The sequence below is a fragment of the Pinus tabuliformis genome, chromosome 5_2 (genome assembly GCF_031772625.1).
Source record: "Pinus tabuliformis cultivar Carrire ecotype Pingquan chromosome 5_2, CPIR1, whole genome shotgun sequence".
In the NCBI taxonomy this organism is placed as follows: Eukaryota; Viridiplantae; Streptophyta; class Pinopsida; order Pinales; family Pinaceae; genus Pinus; species Pinus tabuliformis.
Window position 1 is genome coordinate 740,578,464 of NC_142306.1, and position 6,668 is coordinate 740,585,131.

At 38.5% G+C, this 6,668-nt stretch overlaps 1 pseudogene; it reads left to right on the plus strand.

Annotated features, from left to right (window-relative positions):
• Positions 1 to 3,183: 3,183 nt before the first annotated feature.
• Positions 3,184 to 4,440, plus strand: LOC149161361 (zeaxanthin epoxidase, chloroplastic pseudogene; annotated as a pseudogene).
• Positions 4,441 to 6,668: the final 2,228 nt, after the last annotated feature.

The following is a 6,668-nucleotide window of genomic DNA, read 5'->3' on the forward strand; positions in this document are numbered from 1 at the left end:
GGTAGCCAGATGAAATAGGTGAAACAAATCAGCAGGGTCAAAGAGTAACAGAGTCAAAGAGTATCAGTGAAAGGTCAAAGTGAAGAAGATTCCAGCGTAGAAATACCACAACCATCAGCTAGCCTAAAAGGCTCACAACTCAACTGAAACAGCCAGCAACACCACAATAAAAGGGACAGCATGATGCAGTTTTACATCTGCTTCTATCTTCATGCTTGAAGATATTTTTATTCCCTAGATTAAATTCCAGATTGTTATGAGATATTTTTTAATTATTTTTTGTATAAATACTTCAAATTTCAAAGTATGTAGGGTGGATTCAAAGACATTTCTATAGACAGTTTCTCTCAAATCAAAATTCTATTGAATCAATGACGATATTGGCTTGTTGGACCAAGGAATAAAGATCAGATATTTTACAGGATCCCTGTGTAAAGCGAATAAAAAATAAGTATACTCTCGTGTGTAATGTTGTATTTTCTTATGTTTTTTCATAATCTTTTATGTATCTCTTAAATCTAAATGTTATAACATGGAATGATATTTCAGAAATTACTTGAATGCACTCTGTCTTGACGGTTATACATTATAAAAGTTTTCTTCACAAATCTAAGTTAAGGAATTCTTCATTGTTCCTTAGTTTAGGTAGCCTCCTGTGATCTATAGAAAAGGATTCTTAATTTCCCTTTGTCCATAATTACCCTATGTTCCTCATTCTAATCCCTGTCTAAGGATTCTTAAGTTCCCTTTCACCCTGGTTAGAACCTCTTCACCATTTGGCCTAAAGATTTTCATTTTGCTTTGCTAGCTTGCCCTATAGACATTACCTTTAAAGATATGGTCCATTTCTGCTATCCTTTAGTTGACTCCATAGCCCAATGGCTTGAAGACCCTACTCTATCCATCTATTCCAAGAATTCCACCACCCAACCTCAAATTCAAGACCGAAACCTCACAGAACTTTAATAACTAGCCTCAAATTCCATAAAAACAAAGCTAAATTATAAAGAGAGAGTCCTCTCTCAGTCATAGGTTGGCTAGAATCTATACTTAAAATATTGGTTTGTGGTTACCTCAGATTATGCCTTCTTCTAATAACTTATAAGGAAATTCTAAGTGATTACAAGTCTATGCCTGGAGATCTTCTGTTGGGGCTACCTTTGAAATAATGTTCAGGAGAATTTTGAGGACTGTGTGTAGAGGAAATGTTATCAAGAGATGGTATTGGGGTTTCTTCTTCTAAATTTATGAACTCTGTCCCCTTTGATGATGTCTTCTTTACCATACCTCGAAGTCTAGAGCTCCTTCTAAGTCGTAGAGGACTTACATTCTCCACCTTTGTATCCTTTTTCTCCTTTCTTATCTTTTCTTTTCTCTTGATTTGTTCCCTAATCTCTATCAATTCTTCAGAGATTAATTTCTCATCATCTTTTTGTAATGAAGATTCAGGTTTGTTTCTAGTAGTTTCACTAGCTTTCTCTTTCATCTTCCCTTTTTGCTTGATTTGCTTCTTAATCTCTGTCAATTTTTCAGAGATTAATTCTTCATCATTTTTTTGTGTTGAGGACTCAGGTTTGCTTTGAATGGTTATACCGGTCTTCTTTCTCCTACTCCTTCTGACATTACCTTCTTCAGGTGACTCTGGTGCCTCTTGGAAATGGTTTCTTATCAGAAAATTTTCCCAAGTATCTCCTATGCTTTTCAAATGAAACTCAATCAGTATCTTTACCAACCCATGATGGTACATGGTTGTGTCTATGAATTCTATTTTCTTCTGCACATTTGAAGCCATCCTTATTAAACTATTTAGCAGGAAGAAAGGAAGATTGATTTCTCCATTTTCTAGAAAATTTATCAATAAACGTATATGGTAGACATACATGCACCCGAATCTCCCCTCACAGGTGATAAATTTTTGTAATATCAAAAGCATGCTTCTCCATTTACTTTTAAGAGTTGAAATAGGAATTCCTTTTCTAAACATAGAGACATCCATACCTGGGTTCCTGAGGATTACTTTCCATGATTCATTGTAGAATTCTTTGGTTTTGAACCATCTTTCACCATGTCCTGGAAGTTTTGTAACCTATGTTATGAAGGATTTTGTTACTGCAAACTTAATGTCCCCAATTTCTACTTCTGTACCATCAAAATCTCTAGCAAAAGATTTTGTGATTTCTTTATGAAAACCATCAATTTTTTCAATGAAGTTGAGCCATCGAGCCTTTTGCAGCATTTCCTTTAGTTGTGGGTATCCTTCCATATATTTTTTTCCTACTGGCTTTGTCCTAACAATGAGTCCCATGTCTTTTGTTTCGCAAAATTTCTTAACTTTCAAAATTACTCTCCTCATCTATGAAATGGATTGACTGCGAGTATGGTGAAAGGGAACTTACGGGTTTGTATGGAATAAGTAAATGGTGAGGGTTTGGAGAGGCGTTGACAAGTTGGTCACATCGTAGCCATGACCGTTAACAATCACTGATGGAATTATTATGGACCGTTAAGTACAGAGTATGGAGGATGTGGTGGAGATGTGGTATGATGAAGTTATTATGGACCTGTTATCACTGACAAAATTTCAATGCCAAATGTCTGCAAATAAGCACATGAATCCTTTTTAGCAGTTTCGCAGCGCTATATGTTTAGGTGGTTTCGTAGCGCGCTACGAAACTGGGGATTTGTCCGAAACCATAGCTCACCCATATCACCTTTGTCTCCTATGGGTTCTGTGGGAATATCTGGCTCGACATGTCACAGTGCTGGTTCTTATCATCAATATACAAATAATACTGCTGTGTTTTTCATCTTCAAGGTTTTCTCTATAATCCCGCTACATTGGCCAAAGTTCTGGTATCTAGTGGAGGTCAATATCCTAGCATGCCTATTGTACAGAGTTCTGCTTCCCTTCAGAAATCTGCATCCAGTGAAAATCTCACAGGGAATGGGCAGACACAATAGAAAATCTTCTGTATGAGGATTCCCCTATGCATTCTCCGATGGAGAGCACAACCTTGAAGGATTATTCTAATGGAAGCATAGATTATCCCAGTGTTGCAAATATCTCTGATTCATGTTCTGTTTCACAAATTAATTCTTTGCAACAAGAAGCATATGCATCAACTGGTCACCGGCAAGATAATGTTCATACAGGGAGCTCTTCTAAACAGCTGTTAGTTCAATATGCAACTGCAATATCTAAAGGTAACATTAGAGGATGGCCGTCATTATGAAGGTGATCTTTTGGTTGGTGCGCAAGAAGCTTTTTGGGCCAAAAGAAGCTACGTACTCAGGATATACCTGTTACACTGGCATTGCAGATTTTGTGCCTCCTGACATTGAAACTGTGGGGTATCAAGTATTTCTGGGCCGCAAACAGTATTTTGTTTCTTCTAATGTTGGATGTGGGAAGATGCAGTGGTATGCATTCTACAATGAACCAGCTGGAGGTGTTGACCCTCCAAATGGAAGAAAAGAGAGACTATTGAAGCTATTTGGACATTGGTGTGACAAAGTTGTGGATTCACTCACGGCAACACGAGAAGAAAGGATTCTACGCCGTGATATATATGATAGGATACCGATTATGACGTGGAGTAACGGCCGCGTTACCCTACTGGGTGATTCTGTTCATGCCATGCAGCCAAATTTGGGTCAGGGTGGTTGAATGGCAATTGAGGATGGCTATCAGCTTGCTTTAGAGCTTGAGAAATCTTTGAAACAGATTTCTGAAACTGGAGAATCCATTGACATCTCAGCTGCCTTTAAAAGATATGAAAATGAAAAGGAGACTCCGAGTTGCTGTGATATATGCATTGGCACAAATGGCAGCAATAATGGCCTCTACTCACAAGCCTTATCTGAGTGTTGGACTTGGACCACTATCGTTCTTGACTAAACTACGGATACCACATCCAGGCAGAGTTGGAGAGAGGTTTTTTCATAAAGATGGGAATGCCTCTAATGTTGGATTGGGTACTAGGAGGTAACAGTTCAAAGCTTGAAGGACGAGTTCCGAGTTGCAAGCTTAGTGAGAAAGCAAGTGACCAGCTTGGAAGATGGTTTGAAGATGATGATGCACTAGAACGTGCCCTAAATGCAGAGTGGTATCTTCAATCCACAGACCAGAGGATCTACAGCGTTTCACAAACCATTCATCTGAGCAAGCCTTCTTATATTGGAAATACTGCACTTCCAGATTCAATAGATGTATCAGTAGCAATTTCATTCCCACAGGTTTCTGAAAGACATGCCTGCATCACATGCAAAGACAATTTGTTCTTCCGCACTGATTTGCGCAGTGAACACGACACCTGGATTATTGATGTTGAAGGTACGAGATACCGTGTCCCTCCAAACTTTCCTGTGAGAATACGCCCCAGCTATGTCATTGAATTTGGACCGCATAAACAGGCTGCATACCGAGTGAAGGTTATGTGATATTCAAGTATACAGGCCCGTTAGATATGTTGGTCACGATGGTGTGGGTTATGGTGTTTCCTTTGATGTCAAAAGTGGTGTCCAAGTCGATTGGGAGAATTCAAAACTTCTGATGAATAATTCCTTGCTCTGTATTTCCAGTGATTGGTTCATGACATTTTTTGGGCATTAGTTTCAGACCGAGATCTTAGTAAACTTAGGGAAAGAAATGTTATAGGTGTGAGATCACCAGTGAATGGGCATGAGTTAATTGAGCTCCAGAATGGAGCGGAGTATTCCATGTTCGAATCTACCTATTACGAGGCCTATGTTCATGCCCTCAAAGTTTTAAGAAAGCCAGAAATGAAGAACCTTCAGTTCAATGAACAGCTCGTATATCTTAAATCCAGTGTACAGGATGTTGAATATAATGTTGATTGGCGTGAGGTTTGTAAGGATCAGTGTGATTCTGTTGATGAAAACCGAGAAAACTCAAGAAAACGCCATAAACTTTAAATGCTTGAATGGGTTTCAGTCCAAAGATAAGCTGTTTCAAATAAAACAGCAGTTTCGTAGCGCGCTACGAAACTGCTGAAGGTGTGATTTTAACGCAGAACAAGTCAGTTTGCATTTTGAGCGGAAATTTTGGAAAGAGAACGCCAAAGATCATGCAAGATATCAGGTGGAGATGCAACAGCCGTTCAGATCAAGACAGGTATACCTTGAAAAGGGTAGATTACTTTATCTAAAGTTAAATGTCTGTTATAAAGCCACTTTATCACTATTCAAAGGGTAAATGCATGGTATACAAAGAACTATTGCCCGCATACCTATCTATTAATGCAGCCTCCAACACATCAGGAACGTGGCAGCGTTCCATATTTCGAGTCATTAAAACCCAGAAGACATGCTGCTGTGCGTTTGGGAAAGTTAAGGAAAATTGGGGCCGAGAAATAAGGGACATCTCCCAGCATGACTGAGCAGTTAAAGGAGTTGGCGTACAAGGTTGATATGGAGTACTAAAGACATCCAGCTCAGCCATATCAAAAAGGACCAGGTGTCAAAGAACAAAGAAAAGTCATTATGCGTGGAAGATAAAGTTAGATTTATAGTTAGTTTAGGACTCAAAAACACTACAGTTAGTTCCTTATTGTATTTATGAGTCAGTTCAATAGCAAATAGGTGTCATTAGTGGCAGTCATCGAGCTCCCCTCATGCTGGAGGAGGAAGCTCGAAGTAGTTAGAATAATGTTTCTATATATAGCTGAATGATCTATGTAAGGAGGGTTGGATATTTTATGAAAACAGAGTGCTACTTTGGCTTGTGTAAAGAACAGCTTTCAGTAATATAAGATATATGCCTTTCTTCTCAGGATTCATACAGCATTTCCATGTTCAAGATATGTTATTTTACTTTGTCCTTCATGTCTTTTTTCAGTTGCTTAGAGGAGTAATCACTCAGAATTCACTTATGTTGCTCTGAATTCCTGTACTCATCTATGAACTGTGGTTTTATAAGAGTTGTGTTTTGAACATTTAAATGTCACATGCCCTGACTTCTATGTTAAAGCAATATCACTGTTTGCTGTAGTATGTTTGACTCCATAAGCCCAATGGGAATTAGTTTAATGTTTTTCCAACCAGCATACTTGTTCATGTGTTTCACAAGAGTTAGCCATCTTATCATCAGTCAAAATTAATAACCTTTGAGAGAGCCCTCTCAGGCTAAGGAGGCTAAGCCTTAGTCAAAAGTCTGGTTTGAAATAGTTACTTGAAGTTAACCTGGTCTGCAGCCTTCCAGTGCTTGATTTTGAGATAACATTTTGGTGCGTCTGCCGGGAGTCTGAAGATTATTCATTCCTGAAATCAATGGTTGAACTTCTGAAGGTAGCAAGAGCTCAGACATATTTTTGAGGCTGCAAAACTACCTTGGCGACTCCACACATCAAATAACAAATTAGAAGGCGACTCCACTGCTAGAAGATCAGTAGCTTGATGAAGTTACAAGATGAATTCCACTGCAAGAATGAATGCCAGGTATGCTCCTATGAATCGGTCTCATATCCCTGGTTTTCCAAATCCTATGCCAAAGGTTGATTGGTTAGAGGATCTTCCAATATTCAAAGATGAAAAGAAAGATGATGCTGCTCTTCATTTGGTTAAATTCCATATGCATGTACGCAGTCTTAAGGTTCATTTCCCTGAAGATTGTCTTATGAAGATGTTTATGACCACTTTAGAAGGAAAAG